This window comes from Schistocerca piceifrons, chromosome 4, assembly GCF_021461385.2.
Source record: "Schistocerca piceifrons isolate TAMUIC-IGC-003096 chromosome 4, iqSchPice1.1, whole genome shotgun sequence".
Taxonomy (NCBI): Eukaryota; Metazoa; Arthropoda; class Insecta; order Orthoptera; family Acrididae; genus Schistocerca; species Schistocerca piceifrons.
This window is the reverse complement of record NC_060141.1, coordinates 593,578,238-593,597,781: the sequence shown is the minus strand read 5'-3', so window position 1 is coordinate 593,597,781 and position 19,544 is coordinate 593,578,238. Positions and strand designations below refer to the sequence as shown.

Below are 19,544 nucleotides of genomic sequence, written 5' to 3'. Positions count from 1 at the left end.
GGAGAAGAATATTATGGATGTCTTAGATGACGATCAACTTGGCTTTCGTAAAGGTGCCGGCACTGGAAAGACAGTTATGGCGCTGCCCTTGACAATGAAAGCAAGATTTAAGAAAAATTGAGATACATTCAAGAGATTTTTGGACCTATGAAAACTGATCAAGAATGAAAGGCGTACAAGGTGTTCGAAGATCCGAGAAAAACAGAAGAAAGTGATAGGGAAAGATGGGTAAAATACAATACGTAACAGAAACAAGATGGAACAACAAGAATCTAAGACAAGAAAGAAGTGCTGGGATTAAAAAGGGAGCCAGTCTTTCGTCCCTAAAGTTCCGTCTATATTACGAAAAAGCAATGACGGAAATAAAACTGTGGGATTAAAACTCAATACAGTATGCTGAGTGCGCCAAATGGATCGACAATACCTCGAAAAGAAGACGAAAATAATGAGAAGTTACACAAAAGACATATTTGACTGCCGGCTTTCTCGGATGTCAGCTGAGTAGTGGTGCGGTCTTGTCGTAACGTTTCGTACCCTACATCTTCTCTTCGTATTCATCATCTTCAGGAGAAGATGTTGGTTGTGAAACTCATTGAAACATCACGACAAGGCGTCGTCGGCACTCGGCTCCTAGAAGATGTCATCAACGGAAGTGATATTAGTGATACACTCGTGTACTCTGCATCAAACTTGGCGACGATGAAGTTAACGTTTTCTGCTACCTTGGAGACAAAATTGCACAAATGGACGAAGAAGGAGGACATGAAAAACAGAACAGAACAGATAAAGAAGGCCAAAACAAGTCTACTAGTACCAAACATAGAACTGGATTTCAGGAAGGAGTTTCTGAGAACATACGTTTTGAGCACAGTGACCTATGGTAGTGAAGCATGAACTGTTTGTAGACCGGTAAGGAACACAATACTGTAGAACAAACATACAAACATCGTCCGAACAGGCCATGAAGGTCCAACGGTATCGAGCGGAAACCTTGTCAACCTCAGCCTTTAGGCGACACCACATGCGGATACAAAGGGCGTGCGTTCTTCACTCCACTCTCCCCGCTGTTGTCAGTTTTCGTGACCGGTTCCGCCACTTCTCAGTCAAATAGCTCCTCAATTGGCCTCACAAGAGCTGAGAACACCCCGCTTGACAACAGCTCTCGGAACACCCAGGCAGTGACCCATCCAAGTGCTAGCGAAGCCTGACAGCGCTTAACTTCGGTGATCTGACGGGAACCGGTGTTACCGTTGCAGCAAGCCGTTGACGTGGTGCTTTAGAAGGAAGTTGAAAATTATGTGGTCTATGATGTAAGGAATGAGGAGGTTCTTTTTTGACGCACCTTAATTCTTAAACTAATTGGAAATAAAAACAACATTTTACTATTTTTATTATTAGAACTGAAAACTCGGATTAAATAGGTTCTTAGCTGATAAAACCGAACTGACCTTTAAATCCCTGAAAATCGTCATCTGAACTTTCTTCTTCATCTTCTTCATCCTCTTCGCCGTCATCGTTGTCCTCTTCATATATAACATGATCTTCACTACGATCGAGAGCTTTACTTATGCCCGGCTTCTTTAACAATAATGTCTTCTCTCACTCTAGACCACGACTGCTTTATCCACTGACACTTTTGATTATAGGTCGTTTCAAAGTTCCCTTCGGCTACAATTCATGTTGGGTTTCATCAATCATCCATTTGTTCCATTTCTCTCTCATGTACACTTTATTTATCGTGACATCAAACGGTTGCAGTTGTGAAGTAAGTACTCCTGGAACAACAGCAAGCTCTGTATTTCCCTGTCTAAATTTTTCTTTCATAGAATTTTTCAAATGACTACTAAACTGATCTATCACAGGAAGAGAAACCTTCTTCAATGAAGCACCTTCTCTCTCTCCCACACTCCGCTAATCCATAATTTCATTCCAGCTCCTGCATACAACCCTTGCCGTGTACGTGAACAACACCACCTGCCGCTATTTCAGAAGGCTTTGGCTTGAAAACGATCATTAGTTTAAGTTTTGTACCGCCAGCACAATATGAAAGGACAAGTGTGTAGTTCATTTTTTCATATACACTTTTTTGGTTACGGTTTTAGCACCTTTCATGGCAACAGTTCTGTTACTCGGCACATCAACTGGCAGAGAAGTTTCAGAGTGTAGCTCATTTTTGCATGTACACTTTTTTGGTTACGCTTTTAGCACCTTCCATGGCAACAGTTCTGTTACTCGTCACATCAACTGACAGAGAAGTTTCGTCCATATTGCTATTTATCTTAGTTCCACACTGGTTTTCTTTCGGTGTTGAATAATAAAGCGATTGAAAGATAATGTTTTCTCTTCAAACTACTGTGGCATTTTTGAGATATTCTGGTTTTGGTTCGCGTACTAAGCCCATGGTGCTTCATAAACCTGTAGCAACAACCAATTCCACCTTCTAAGTCTCTTACGTTCCACTGTAACGCTAGCTTACGAGAATGTATTTGAATCAATCTTACGTTAATTTCAATGCTATTTTGACGGTGTCGTTGAATCCACTTCAATGACTCATCTTCTAGTTTTGACCATTTTGCATTCAATCTTCTATTTGCACATTGAGTCTTCTGATCTTTTTCAGTTCTTCTTTGCTAGCCCGCCAATCACGAATAGTTCTTTTTTTTTTTTTTTTTTTTTTTTTTTTTTTTTTTTTTTTTTTTTTTTTTTTTTTTTTTTTTTTAGTGGAGGGCCGAAATGCCGCTCAGCTGCTCTGTTTCCATGTTCCCCTGCGTGTGCTATTAGTTTCAAAGTTTCAATATATCGTGTTATTACCTTTTATTTTTTCCATTACGAAACTAACTAACAAAAATATTGTACTGTTACCGCTATGGCAAATCACATTCAATTCAGTTCATTGGCACTGCAGACTGCAATGACGCATCATAGGCTAAGGCGGTAGACAGTGTTTTGGGTTTGTGATGGCCGGATAGGAGAGAGGTCGTGTGAGAAAGCTTGTGAATATCCGCAAGTCAAGTTCGCCGCTTCGGCGAACTGCTGCTGCCCATTGAATCTAGTGTTGCCAGATACAGATAAGTTTCCTGCGTCATCGAATATACGACCATTTTTAAGATTGGCGGGAATTTTAAGTCAAACACTGGACGTTTTTATATTAATTTCGAGTACAAGACGCACCTGAACTTTGAAGACAATTTCTCGAAGAAAAAAGTGCGTCTGGTAGTCCGTAAAATATGGTATGGAAAACAATGACATGACGAAATAATTTCCATAGCAGTGGAGAGAGCAGCAGAGTGTGAAAGGTGAAGGGGAAGATAGAGGTTGGAAAGTACACAACAAATAATGGGGAATGTTGGGTACAAAAGCTACTCTGTGAGGTACGGATTGGCACCGGTGAAGAATTGGTGGCGCACAGCATCAAACGTTAGAAGACTGATGACACCCCCCATAACGCATCGGTGTACACTATGTTTTGGCAAGCACACTCGGCACGTTGTTGAAGATATCCTGCTTGATGTTCTCGCTTCTTTATTGCTCCACAGTGGTAGATCTCCTGCTCGCTTTTCGTATTTGGCACGAGACTTCTAAGAGTGTAAAAGGTGGATTCGACCCTGTTTCGTGCCCAACACTATCACGTGGCACATTCTCTGTTTTCTTTCAGTGTCAAATCTGGGTAAAACTTCAACCTTTCCTTTATCACCTCTGTCGTCTTTGTCAAGAGTAATTGGCTGTGGGGGCTACTGGTGTAGTAATCCTTTACAGCCCATAGACTGCATATGATTGGTCAACGTACGTGATCTTTTAAGTCATACTGTCCTAGATGTTGTCAATGTCTGCGCTAGCGGCATCGTCGCTCACGTAGAAATATATTGCAGCTAATTTTTCTGCATCTCCTCAGAGTCGAGAGTTCGCTTCCAGGCTTAATGGTGCGTGAAAGGGATATACAGAGACATTCGTGCAATTGTGTACATTTCTACGGGAGCGGTAGCACACAGGCGTGGACAAAGCACAGTATACAGCAGCATGACTTAAAGATGATGCACGCTGACCAATCAGAAGCCGTATATGGGCTACGAAAGGCCATTGCAATAGCAGCCACGACAGTCAATTGCTGCTGACGAAACGAAGGGATTAATGAAAGCTTGAGGTTTTATCCAGATTTGACGCGACAAAAAAAGCTCTGATTCTTCTTTTGCACAAGAAAGTCGTCGTGAGAAATATCGTTCTCAAATTATCACTTGATCCGATTCCAGATGATTTCATTGCGAAAAATCTCGACCTCGAAATATCTGCCGGGACAGGAATGGATCGCGCTGCTTGTGACACTGTTCGAATACTTGGTTTGTTCCACTGGAAACGACACAGCTTTGTGTGATGGTGGCATGGCTGCATAAGTGCTGGAGAACGTCACTTTGAAACAGAAACTGAGAATTTGGCATCGTGTACATAATATTTCAGTCGATCAGTCTTATTCTTGCAAACTTGAGGTAATCTATACTGTCTACCTCGCTTGGTTATTACAGCTCTTAGAGGGATAGAAAGCTTAGATCCGAATTTGAATTATAGTCCGACACACAGTTTTAATCTGTCAAGAACTTCTGATTTTTACAAACTTCTTATGAGGTGCAACGTACCACTTCCGAAGCGTATAGATATAAATTTTGTTAGGAACGAAATGCTTTTTGTCAATATAGGTCTACATGATATGACTGTTGCTGAATAACCTTGTAGCGCGTTAAAGCTGGAATTTTTAAGTGCACAAAATGAAATTTACCAGGGAAATAATTATATAATGGAGCGTAAGTTAACATTTTCTGAACTAGTAAGAGTACTTCATACAAAACATATACAGACAGACAGGAAGCTATACATATGTCATCAAGAAGTAAACGAAATCGAGTAATCTGATGGTAGAGTAACTCCTGAGAGGCAATAAAGAATACTATCTGGAAGAGGGATAAAAATGTTGGCACACGTAAAAACAATAGAAAGACGGAAAATCGTTGGAATTTGTCTTTTGGTTCCGAATACCTTCCTCGTAAAGCATGAAGCGGTAACTTGTACTAATTATCAGCCTAAATGGAACATTCAGTGATGTTCCATGTTATTGCTTGGGCGAGGACTTCAGCTGATGTTATATATGATAAAAAGTACCACCGCTGCTGTATCTTCAAGATACAGCAGTGATACAGATACAGATGTTTTTACATTTATTCTGTCACACGACTAGTTTCAGCGGCACATACCGTCTTCCTCAGGCTCCACTACTGCAGTGGAGACAACATGGTGTCGAGTGTAGACTCCTGATGAAAGCTAGCCTACATGTGGTAGTAACAAGAAACACACAGTAAATGCGCCAAGGAAATCATATACTCTTTCAGCAGTGTTGGGGCCTGAGGATGGCGGTACGGGCCGCCAAAACTAGTAGTGTGATAGAATAACAGACATCCTCATGATACAGCTGTGGTGGTACGTTTTTCTCATATATTCAGTGGCATCTTTACTCCTTCGTTAGGTTTTAAGTTATTCATAATTTCGTCAAGGTTTTCTGTCCTTCTCGTACGGTGACGCCTTTCTTCTCGAAGCTGTTAGTTTAAGTGTGTATCACAAGTATAAGCTACTGCAGTGTTTGTGGGTGAGTGTATTGTGATGTCATGTATGTTGTATGATAATAATGAGAGAAGAGGGAGGGTGAAACAAGGTGCGGGCACACAGATCGCTCGCCTAGAATAGCACCAAGGTGACCGCCTAGTATAAAGTCGCAACCCAATGGATGGCTCACCGTCAACAGCGTCAGATGTTCTCATTTCACGCAACACTGTATAAAGGTCTGCTGTTTCATCCAGGACACTGACGCAAAGTCGGTGATTCGGAACTTTGCGCCACCACTCCTTCTTCTTTCATAGTAAAGGCAAAGGAAAAGCAGCCAACACTACGTGGTGTATCAAGCTGCTTACACATCCGAGTACGGCCACGCTAGATGTTACTTAACTTCGTTGAGTTCTTTAAGTAATAAGGTATAACTAGCGACCATCTCACACTTCGCACGGCTAGCACTAAATATCTACGGTGGTATGACTTGCCTGGTAAAGTAGTAATAAATTGTAAATGCAAACAATCCTCGTGAATAACTCTCTCTATTTCTGAAAACCGCAACCAAATCGCCACAGTAGTTTCCGAGATAAGCCTTCACAAAGAGATAGAAAAACATATCAGAGGATTAATTTACGATATGCAGAAGATGTGTGTGGATTGATAGATTCTGATCACGCTTCGCCAATCTAAGGAGTGGCAGTGGCTTTTTACTTTAACGATTTTCTCGCCAGATACCGTCTGCCTTGTATTTGGTCAACTCGTACCCCCCCCCCCCTCCACCAATCACTACTATGAGATGTCAGTCGAAACGCCAGTTAAGTATGGAAGAGATAACACAGTTCTCATTACTATAATCATAAATAATATGCAGGAACCTTCCTCCGTCTATCAAATTCCCAACGGACATTACTGACAAGGGAAATTACTCATCGCAACCCCGTCGTATTTGGTGGTAAAATGATTCAGTGGATAGCCCGTCAGAAAATGAACACAAGTCAAGCATGAAAACAGGAGGAAAATGTGCGAACTGTGAAAAAAAGAAGCATAATAGAAACAGTGAACGGTCCGAGCTTGAGAGGCACTACATCGAGCGAATTTGAGCAGACACGGTGTTGTGGTTGTGTGGTCACTGTGTTGGACTACGAAATGGAGATCTGTGTTCAAATCTCACTCATAATCCATTTTTTTTACAAAATTATGAACTCCCCATCCTGTCTCCGATGTGTCTGTTGAGTATATTCGAATTTGTGTCTGTACCGTGGCGTAACATCCGTTTGCCACAACGTATTGCAAGGAAGGATCCTCCAAACGTAGATACCTCCAATCTGTTATACACAACTACCACATGTTATGACGCTTGAGTTCTATTTTGGAAGTTTTGACTCTTGAGTTTCTTTGCTGTAATATAGTTTACACCCGTGTATACGTTGGTTTCATTTTTGTAAGCGGTTTATGCGGCATCTCGCCTGCTCTCACTATTCATCGCATTTACTTGCGACGGTAATACATTCTTACGATATGACCCATATTCTATAACCAATTATAGAACGGCAATTTGTCAAGACTACAAAAGGAGAACAAATACGTCAATGACCGGACGGGAAGTTCACGTTTTTGTGAAAGAAAGAGAGAGAAACTGGGCCACGAGGGAGGACTGAGCACGAATCTCCCGCTGTTTAGTCTAACACCGTGACCAACGAGGTTATGGTTGTTGTAATTCACTCAGTGTAGCATATCATGAACTTTGGTCATTCGCTGCTTCTATTTTGCTTCTTTTTTCACAATTCAGTGCACCTTCATCCTGTTTTCATGCTTGACCTGTGTTCTGTTGGTGACGGGCTGTCCACTGGGCGACTTTACCGCTAAATATGAGGGGTTGCGATGGGTAGTTTCTCTTATGAGATTAGACTTCGCATACTGAAAAACGCAGCGGTGGACTTGATAATACGTATAGAAGATTAGTCGGAAGAAGTACAGGAGAGTGGCATAATATTGTCGCTATACGATACTTAAAGATGCGGAACAGAAATGCTTCTAACTGGGACAGCAGGAAGCTCTGGGGGACTGGCTTGCGCGTCGTAACCTGATAGCAGTCTGCATATCGGAGACGCGGGCACCTGCCGTGCGTCGACCTTCAAGCAGTTGTGTGCACCTATATTTGTAGATGAAGGCGCAATCTATGCCCAAATGGTACGTCTCCTTACTCTCCGCAAGTACTGAGAATGTGGAAAATATTACGACGAAATGAAACCACTACTGTCGCTTCCAACACTGATCAATCTTAAATTTCAGAAACAAATGAATATATTTTGTAAAATATGAGCAAGGAATATGAAACAAAAATAAAATTCGACATAGAAACCTGAGTGATCCATTCTGGATTCAATATAGTTATTTAGCTCACAATATACAAATATAAAAAATTATGGCATAGCTACACGTTCCCGCATTACTGATAACAACTCAACCAAAGCGGCATAAAATAAGTAAATAAACAGTCATGTGTAAGTGCTGGAGAGATGCTGGTGGGAGCTAAACTGGAAGACGTTTTTCTTGGGAAGAGCAACTGATCCCATCCGTGTGATTTATAAAACGACAATTTTACAGAGATAGGTCGCGGACGAGGCAGGATATAAATAGTAACACAACAATCCATATACATAAAAGCGGCACAAACGTAGACGTGTTTGGTTTATCGAAAATTACACTAAGATTGACAGGAGTGAAGGGAGTAGTAGAGTGACATTAACGGTGAAGGCACGGAATGCATTCAGCCAATCACACGTGACCTGCTGTAGAGTCTTAGTAACAACCTGTGGTTGCCATACCATCACCTCCACCACTATAGCAGTTCCCACTTCCAGTTAACTGTAGTCTCATGCGATTTCCTCCCTTTGCGCGCCGAGGCTTTGTTTCTTTTCATTACTTTTTTTTAGGGGGGGGGGATATTTTCAGGCAAAATGGTCATCGGATTATGTGCTTACACTGCCAATAAATGTTCTTGAAAGGCTCCCAACCATTCTGTTGTTGCTGAACAGACGCTTGCTATGCCAAAGCGAAAGGGAAACACGTTACGTTTCAGCGTCGAAACGTCGAAGTGGGTGATAAATTTAAAAATTTTGGAGCTTACGAATCTAACATTTCTCTGTAAACTGCGGTTTACCATATACGAAATCTAAGAGCTGGAAAAAAAAAACGCATGGGCATAACGTCATTAGGCTGCTACCTTCTCACATTTCGATCCAACAGAACTGACATGGACACAAATGTAGGGTTACATTGGCTGGAAAGGAAAAGCACAGTGTCTGCAATCGAAGTACTCAGTGACAATGCGGTTAGGCAGTCGTTCTACCCGTGAACCATACGCGACTAGAACAGGAAAGGGACGTAATGACAGTGGCACGTAAAGTGCCCTCCGCCACACACCGTTGGGTGGCTTGCGGAGTATAAATGTAGATGTAGATGTAGACAGTCACTTCTCAAATAACTCAGTCACTTCATGCATGTGAGATAGCGACGAGAGTAATGTCAGTAAACAGGTTCAGGTGAAAGTTTCGTGTGCGCGGTTGTGCCTGTATAGGTAAATGATATTTTCGTAACTTTTGAGTACTAATAAGAAGGACTTACTGAGTCCGAAAGAAATTCATCTCTGGAACGTAGTCTTAATCGAACGAAAGAAATCCCACTAAGACGGAGTTCTGGTTTGGCAAAAATGAAAATAGGATATATTCTTAAGATTTTGGTCTTATAATATGCTGGCATTAATATAATAAAAAAATTTCTCGTTATCGAAATTTCAGTAATTACGTCACGAAATGCAGTTTCGCGAACATTCTATATAGCGTCTTAAAAACTGGCTACCGCAAAGAAAACTAAATTGAAAACGTAGTGCATCTCTCCCAGAAGACACAGACGGCAGTTGCATCTTTGTAGCTAATAGTTTGCGGGTCTGAATGAGTTAAATGAGAAGTAGGATTAGGGGTGTCTTCTTCGCGGGACTGCTCTTCCACGAGCTCCTGGCGAAGTGTCAGTCCTTAAGTAATTTTGTATCACCTGTCCACCATATTACTGCACTTCGTCTCCGGTGGCTGTTATCGGAAACACGGGGTGACGTCACATTAAACAAGTACAGTGTTGACTAAGAAAAGCGCATCCCACAGCGAACAATTTTAAGACAGTTGTGCAAGCACTATCAACTGGATTAGCGTCCTTTCGTCTCCTGGTAAAAACTTACCTTAAGCCGACCTAAGCATCGTCACCCTTGTGCAATAGTACTGTGCTCGACTAACGCTGACTATAGTGATAGTGTATGGAGGATAATAACACTGGCCTATTGAAAAACTGATAGAGCAGGACGAGCTGTTTAACATCAGAGCAGTCTTCCCAATGATAACGTTGAAAAATGAAAAGGGCAATGTGAATAACAGAAGCAATAAATCTCTGATCTGAAATTTACTGCACGCCAAGGAAGGCGCGTATGGAATGAGAAATAAAGAAATAAATAAAACAAAATACGAGGCCTGTTCAATAATCGAAGAAAAATAACGCATTGTTTAGTATCAAAGACGCAAGAGCCATTTTGCAAGTCAAAGTTTCCAAGAAGAAAAAAGGTGATGTACCTATAGTCTGCTTCCGTAGCTGATGAGGTGTCAGCGTAGATGTCTGTGACATGGAGCACATGGGCTCGATTCCCGGTACTGCCAAGGAGCACTCATAGGGGGTGCACTCAACCTGATGATGTCAACTGAGCAGCTACTTGAATGTGACGTACTGTCTCCAAGGTCTGGAAAGACGACAATACGGCCAGCAGAGCGGTGCGTCGACCGCATCTCTCTCCATACCACACCTGCGGGACACCGAATGGCGGAGGATGACACAGTGGCTGGTCGACATCCTTCGGACCTTCAGAGCCTGGGCAAGGAGCTCTCGTTGATGCACTTATTGAAAAGCATAAATCTGCAGCTTTTTGAACACTAAAAACGAAACATGCAAGGTGATTCCGCGATGGGGTTACAAACTATCATGGGTGATGTAGGAAGGTAATTGTATCATTATGATGCCTTTTCCGGAAACGAGTGTGTCGAAAATTACAAGCAGACATCGTTTTGATTCCTCTGACAGAGGAATACAAGTACTTGTACTGTCACTGCTACGGGCACTTTTTCATCTTCGCTATTGTAAAACATATCTCTCCTGCTGAACAGTTGCACATAGCTCTTCAGGTATGCATTTTAGAGCCCATATTTACTGCACAATTTTTTTTTTTCCTTACTACTACCCCTCAAAGTTCCTACAACAGAACCGGTACATGTATTCTGCTGTCTGATGCATCAGAACGATTTTCGCATAAAACTTTCGACTCGGTCGTTTCCGGCCCAGGATTCCTGATCTCACATTGATACATTCACCCTTCTCCATCATTCCTGGAATTTTTTAACATCAACACGGATCACCCTGTATAAGAACATCTTACGAATAGTTGTCAGCTAGCCATTGTGGCCGAGCGGTTCTAGGCGCTTCAGGTTCGAATCCTGCCTCGGGCATGGATGTGTGTAATGTCCTTAGGTTAGTTAGGTTTAAGTAGTTCTAAGTTCTAGAGGACTGATGACCTCAGATCTTAAGTCCCATAGTGCTCAGACATTTGAACCATTTTTTTGAACAGCTCTCAGGAAAGACTGCATCGCGTCTTATTACACCGTAAGGGGTGACCGTGCAAATTAAATGTTCATAAAGAATTTTAAAAAATAGCTAAGACAACTAATATTTAGAATAAATGTCGAGTGTCGTTAATGCTATAGACGTTACAAACTGGCACCAAGGTATATTGTTAACATTTTTTTCATTAAATGTTTATAAAAACTCGTCAGAAAGCTGAAATGGCGAGATGCTATTCGTAAAATGACTGTTCTAGTCTGGTTTCCTCGGTCTGTTATTTTAATTATTTTGATGGATCAAAAGTTTTCAATTTTGTGTCATTTAAGTAACGTTATAAATGGCTATTTATTTTTTTCTATATGTCGTCTATAATTCCATCTACCAAACACAGTAAAACATTTTCCATTTCATAACGAGGTTGGTACAGCGACCGGTATGTATGACATAAAGAAACAAGCGGTTTTAGTTGCACAACAATTTTTTTTTCTTTTCCAGTCATGCGTTTCACCTTCATTTAGGCGTCTTCGGACTGGCTAATATTTGGTAGCGGAGGGTAAATGGGATACCGCACATAAAATATCCCAGCACGTAAATGCCCCGTTTAAAAGTACTGTGAGGTGTCCAAAGGGGACCAGGCACACAGTAAATCTTTACATCATAAACGTGCAGGAGGTGTAGTGCATATTCTTGCTGCATACATCACACTCGTGTACGCATCGTTACCAAATATCAGCGAATCCGAAGATGCCTACTTAAAGGTGAAACGCGTCATTGGTAAATAAAAAAAATTTGACCTGCAACAAAGACTGCTTGTTTCTTCATACGCAACACAGTAGGTTACTGCTCTTGTCAGATAAGGCAGAACTGTTCACAGACTAAAACCGCTGAAACTTCTCTAATTCTATTCAACCGTGCAAAGAAAGTAGGCTGTATTGCTAGAAATGATAGGTAAAGACGAAAAAAGGGCTGACAAAACTTGATCGGGGCTCCACAGGCTACGTTCAATGTTGTGTAGCGGCTAGGCAACCCACGAGACAAGTGGTGAACGTGGCTATGAGCAGAAAGCTACTGCTTAGCTGCTGCGCGGTGGGTGGTCTAATTTAGTTTCGGCTGTCGCGCCAGATGGCACGGCGGTCGTCACCGGCGTCTCGGCAATTAACCGAAGCACTCGACGTCGGCGTTCGGACCGGTAGCATAGTGCCCGCCCGTATTTATGCACGAGGGTCAGCGCGCCTTCCGTGCCCTGCCTGTGGACTCGATCCACGAATGGCCGCAGACATTTCGTCAAAAGAATACAATTTCCACGTGCACTACTGTCAGTCCCATTCTACGTTCAGGAAGTAGACGGCTTGAAATTCAAGATGTACTTTTTTTATTCTGCTTCGGCGAAACAAAATATACAGAGAAATTATATTTTATATCGCACGTATACGGCAAAAGGACATCTCGACAGCTCCGAGTGATGGAAAGGATCTGTATAAAGCCAGGACGACAATGTAAGAGAGGAGAAATATTAAATTAAAAAGTCAAAGGCTTAAAATCATTTTTACTTTGGGAAATAAAGAAAAATAAAATCTACAGCAAAAGCTTGCTGAGGACGATAAACTGAGAGAAAGCGATCATTTGATTCGTATAAAGATGTACACGCCGCTTGTGTGTTCCCAGCTGAATAGCAGGATGGAAAAATTCGTATTTAAAAAAATGAGTTTCTCAGCTTATTAAGGAAGTGTCGTTATGATTAGGTTACATGTGAGCGTATTATATTCAGATCTACATAATCTCAGCACATATCCTTAATTTGAGAGAGAGACACTTCTCATGTTTAACTTGTAATAGGACGGCTAAACATAAAAGGAAGCTGAACAGAATGTGGAAACCGTATTAGAGGAAAAGCAATCATCTATGTTGAGTGCATCATCCACTAAAAGAACAAATTTAGAGCAGGTACACTGTGTGCCGGATAACGGAACTAAATACCATTCTCTAGCAGAAGTTCCACTAGATCACTTGAAAAGATATTGAATTCTGTTCTCCAAAACAGAATACACGGATTCTGTTTGACTGGGGTCAGGTGACAGTAGAAAGCAGAGCAACTTAATTAGCATTCTTAAATTACTATTAGCCGCTGCTATTCTTCACAGAGAACTAATGTCGCTGTACAGTTATCAGATAACACGCAAAATTTGTAAAAAATGAACTTTCATTGCAATGGCTGCAATTATGTGCTAAACGTCAATATTTAACACTTTTGTCGACAGATTAATAATCCAGTTATTATTGGAACATAAAGACAGGAACTCCTTAAAAAGATCTATTTCAGTCCTGTACATGAACGTAACTATTCGAAACAGATCGTACTGTGTATACAAGACTGATTGGGATGTTGCAATAGTAGCAATTTTTATTGGAATTCCCTAAATTTCTTCGAGCATTTCATATATTTCAACGGTCCGTATTTCGTACCATAATTCGACGTAAGTAAAAGGTTTCGAGCAGTGCGTAGAGGACTACTAACATTGAGGGGGATTTCCATAAGAAGGAGTTCCAACAATGACGTCTTCTCTTGAAACACACATTCCCCATAAATTACAGAATAAATAAATAAATTAATTAATTATATAAAGCCAATCCAAAATCTATATCTGAAAGGAAGTCACCGAGACTGAGCAAGACACTATTACCTTGTGTGTGTCGCATTCTAAATGCAGACCTGATGATTTGTGTAAAACTTCAATATGCACTTCATCGGAAATTTTCGCTCAGCGTAAAATCTCTCCCACAGCAGCTAGAGAAGTATGTAAACTGTATCACCCGCGAAAAAGTCTCTGTCGTGAAACCTTACATAACGACAGTGCATTAGTTACGACTCCTGCCTCATGTTATGGAAGATTCTGACTTTCGTCCAATCTTCACCATCACTGCCTGAGACTTTTTTTCGTGTTCTTAAATCACAATCGGCAAATACCAGGACGGTTCCTTCAGCACGACAGGGTTTTGTTCGCTTCCTCCTCCCTCCCCTCCTGTTCGTTCCCTTCTACACTAACCTAGTGATCTCTAATTATCTTGATGTTGCCACAATGATCTGCTAACTAAGATCAGATGGAACTGGTATTAGGCCCTACCGAATATGCGTTATGGTCGACCGACTCTGCAAATTTATTGTTGTTGTTGTTGTGGCCTTCAGTCCTGAGACTGGTTTGATGCAGCTCTCCATGCTACTCTATCCTGTGCAAGCTTCTTCATCTCCCAGTACCTACTGCAACCTACATCCTTCTGAATCTGCTTAGTGTATTCATCTCTTGGTCTCCCTCTACGATTTTTACCCTCCACGCTGCCCTCCAGTACTAAATTGGTGATCCCTTGATGCCTCAGAACATGTCCTACCAACCGATCCCTTCTTCTGGTCAAGTTGTGCCACAAACTTCTCTTCTCCCCAATCCTGTTCAATACTTCCTCATTAGTTATGTGATCTACCCATCTAATTTTCAGCATTCTTCTGTAGCACCACATTTCGAAAGCTTCTATTCTCTTCTTGTCCAAACCATTTATCATCCATGTTTCACTACCATACATGGCTACACTCCATACAAATACTTTCAGAAATGACTTCCTGACACTTAAATCTATACTCGATGCTAACAAATTTCTCTTCTTCAGAAACGCTTTCCTTGCCCTTGCCAGTCTACATTTTATATCCTCTCTACTTCGACCATCATCCGATTTAATTCGACTACATTCCATTATCCTCGTTTTGCTTTTGTTGATGTTCATCTTATATCCTCCTTTCAAGACACTATCCATTCCATTCAACTGCCCTTCCAAGTCCTTTGCTGTCTCTGACAGAATTACAATGTCATCGGCGAACCTCAAAGTTTTTATTTCTTCTCCATGGATTTTAATACCTACTCCGAATTTTTCTTTTGTTTCCCTTACTGCTTGCTCAATATACAGATTGAATAACATCGGGGAGAGGCTACAACCCTGTCTTACTCCCTTCCCAACAACTGCTTCCCTTTCATGTCCCTCGACTCTTATAACTGCCATTGGGTTCTGTACAAATTGTAAATAGCCTTTCGCTCCCTGTATTTTACCCCTGCCACCTTTAGAATTTGAAAGAGAGTATTCCAGTCAACATTGTCAAAAGCTTTCTCTAAGTCTACAAATGCTAGAAACGTAGGTTTGCCTTTCCTTAATCTTTCATCTAAGATAAGTCGTAAGGTCAGTATTGCCTCACGTGTTCCAGTATTTCTACGGAATCCAAACTGATCTTCCCCGAGGTCGGCTTCTACTAGTTTTTCCATTCGTCTGTAAAGAATTCGTGTTAGTATTTTGCAGCTGTGACTTATTAAACTGATTGTTCGGTAATTTTCACATCTGTCAACACCTGCTTTATTAGGGATTGGAATTATTATATTCTTCTTGAAGTCTGAGGGTATTTCGCCTGTTTCATACGTCTTGCTCATCAGATAGTAGAGGTTTGTCAGGACTGGCTCTCCCAATGCCGTCAGTAGTTCCTATGGAATGTTGTCTACTCCGGGGGCCTTGTTTCGACTAAGGTCTTTCAGTGCTCTGTCAAACTCTTCACTCAGTATCATATCTCCCATTTCATCTTCATCTACAACCGCTTCCATTTCCATACTACTGTCCTCAAGTACATCGCCCTTGTATAGACCGTCTATATACTCCTTCCACCTTTCTGCTTTCCCTTCTTTGCTTAGAACTGGGTTTCCATCTGAGCTCTTGATGTTCATACAAGTGGTTCTCTTATCTCCAAAGGACTCTTTAATTTTCCTGTAGAGAGTATCTATCTTACCCTAGTGAGATTACATCCTTACATTTGTCCTCTAGCGATCCCCGCTTAGCCATTTTGCACTTCCTGTCGATCTCATTTTTGAGACGTTTGTATTCCTTATTGCCTGGTTCATTTACTGCATTTTTATATTTTCTCCTTTCCTCAATTAAATTCAATATCTCTTCCGTTACCCAAGGATTTCTACCAGTCCTCGTCTTTTTACCTACTTGATCCTCTGCTGCCTTCACTATTTCATCCCTCAAAGCTACCCATTCTTCTTCTACTGTATTTCTTTCCCCCATTCCTGTCAATTGTTCCCTTATGCTCTCCCTGAAACTCTGTACAACCTCTGGTTCTTTCAGTTTATCCAGGTCCCATCTCCTTAAGTTCCCACCTTTTTGCAGTTTCTTCAGTTTTAATCTACAGGTCATAACCAATAGATCGTGGTCAGAGTCCACATCTGCCTCTGGAAATATCTTACAATTTAAAACCTGGTTCCTAAATCTCTGTCTTACCATTATATAATCTATCTGATACCTTTTAGTATCTGCAGGGTTCTTCCATGTATACAACCTTCTTTCGTGATTCTCAAACCAAGTGTTCGCTATGATTAAGTTGTGCTCTGTGCAAAATTCTACCAGGCGGCTTCCTCTTTCATTTCTTAGCCCCAATCCATATTCACCTACTACGTTTCCTTCTCTCCCTTTTCCTACTACCGAATTCCAGTCACGCATGACTATTAAATTTTCGTCAACCTTCACTATCTGAATAATTTCTTTTATTTCATCATACATTTCTTCAATTTCTTCGTCATCTGCAGAGCTAGTGGGCATATAAACTTGTACTACTGTAGTAGGTGTGGGCTTCGTATCTATCTTGGCGTTCACTATGCTGTTTGTAGTAGCTTTTCCGCATTCCTATTTTCCTATTCATTATTAAACCTACTCCTGCATTACCCCTATTTGATTTTGTGTTTATAACCCTGTAGGCACCTGACCAGAAGTCTTGTTCCTCCTGCCACCGAACTTCACTAATTCCCCCTGTATCTAACTTTAACCTATCCATTTCCCTTTTTAAATTTTCTAACCTACCTGCCCGATTAAGTGATCTGACATTCCACGCTCCGATCCGTAGAACGCCAGTTTTCTTTCTCCTGATAACGACATCCTCTTGAGTAGTCCCCGCCCGGATATCCGAATGGGGGACTATTTTACCTCCGGAATATTTTACCCAAGAGGACGCCATCATCATTTAATCATACAGTAAAGCTGCATGCAAATTTATTACCATGGACAATTAGGTAGCCGGCCGCTGTGACCGAGCGGTTCTAGGCGCTTCAGTCCGGAACCGCACTGCTGCTACGGTCGCAGGTTCGAATCCTGCCTCAGGAATGGATGTGTGTGACGTCCTTAGGTTAGTTAGTTTTAAGTAGTTCTAAGTTCTAGGGGGCTGATGATCTCAGATGTTAAGTCCTATAGTGCTCAGAGCCATTTGAACCATAATTATGGGTATTTTGTCAAAATTTTTTTCTTTCATGATTAAAATGAGTGACCAAAGTTTGTAAAATGAAAAACCCGCCAACAGTTGATTAATCCACAATCTTTTATTGTGCGCACTACCCGTATCGGAATGCATTAAGTTCCATCATCTCGTGTAAACTGTAACAATGAAACTATTGTATTATACGATAACTGGAGGGGATCCTAAAGTCTGAAATGCCATATGTGGAACTACATCGCTAATATTTCTAAATCGAAATAGATTAAAAGACAGAGCAGGACGTTACTTGCAAATAAAATCACTTAACCATCTGAAGTCTTCCTCACCCCTGTGTTATCATAGGACCAAAGGTTCCGTGATAAAAGGGACATAAAAAATTCGAAAATAACGGCACGGACATCAAGATCGGACACCAAAAGTTAGCAGAATCTAGGAACATGTGCAATGCAGTAAAAGATGAGGGGGGGGGGGGGGGGGAGGAGGGGAGATATCACATATTGCGTGGAATTACTTACGTAAATTACCCCGTGTTGTGCGACTGGGAACACAAACAGAAACCTGTGTAACAGCGAATACCAGCCATCAGTATCCAGAGCACAGACGCGGAGTGAGACAGATATGAGGTCTGTGAACTGTTTACACTGGAAAAGCGGGAAGTGCCATCAGGAAGGCGGAACCATCACAACATTTAGAGGGAAGAAGACCTATACATTTAACACAAGAACAAGGAAATATACTACGTTGTACGGGCACCTTAATCTGCCTGCATAAAATCATAATTAACTAAAGAATTTTTGTGATGCAAATCAGTGTATTCATTAATTGCATAGAAAGGATTTATAATTGCATAGAAAGGTTTCTTAAAATTTCATAACATACCAGGACATTGAGTACCCGATGCTTAGCTGCGGTGTGTAACACAGTTAAGTCATAGCCAGTCAGCTGAAACTGATGCTGGTTGTCAGTCAGATGCTTTCTCAGAGCCGACCTGGAATCGGCAGGTCTTTATGTTCTTTAAATCTCATATAAAAATTCCTGCCTGTCTGGCCACTATATCTGCTCTTACATTACTGGCTTACACCGCCTGTACATGACCTCTTCCCTCTTAATGTTGTGATGGTTCCTTCTTTCTGCTGCTTCCCGCTTTCCCAGTTTAAAGAGTTTTCCGATCTCATGTCTGTTTCATACCGCTCCTGAGCTTTGGATCGTGTGCGGCGTAGTACTCACGGCTACCATTTGTTAGTATTTACTATTACATATTTCTCCTCTTTGTGTTCCCTGTCGTGCAACACAGGAGGACGGTATTCATAGAATTATGTAATTTCTCCACGCAGTTTGTGATTTCTCCCTCCACCTCCCCCCCCCCCCCCCACCCACCTACCGCCCATTGGATACTACATGTCTCAATATTCTGGTGACTTTTGGTGTCCAGTGGTGATGTCCGTTTCTCCGATTTTTCGGAAGTCCGCCGTGTCCTTCCCAAAGGAACCATCCTGGAATTGGCCTGGAGAGATCCAGGAAAATGACAAGAAACCTAAATATGGACGGGCAGACCGGGATTTGAACCGTCGTGGTCCCGCATACGACTCCCCTGTGTTAACCACTGGACCGTCTCGCTCGGTAATCTCAGACAGTGCAAGGGTGGGGAAGGCAATCGTCAGCGAATTGCCATTCACCTAAGTCGGTTTTACGAATGCCACTAAGAATTTAAAATCTAGACGACCAGACGGCTTCACTTCTCTCGAATGCGAACACATTATCTCAGCCACTTCTTTCAGTCAATTTAGAAGTAAAATCTTCAGAAGCCAAGATCGCCAACTGTATCTTTACTTTTGACGACCAGTTTCGGCAGTCTAAAGTTACCATCGTCGGATCTTATACTAATACATCTCCATGAATCTCCATCACTGAGATGTTTTTTGCATACTATCCGATGATGGCAACTTAGACTGCCGAACCCGGTCATCAAAAACAAAGTTACAGTTAGGACTGGGACGGAATAACTCAA

General features: G+C 41.6%; 1 pseudogene; it reads right to left on the bottom strand.

Moving 5' to 3' along the window:
• Window positions 1-1,150: 1,150 nt before the first annotated feature.
• Window positions 1,151-1,268, bottom strand: LOC124797085 (annotated as a pseudogene).
• Window positions 1,269-19,544: the final 18,276 nt, after the last annotated feature.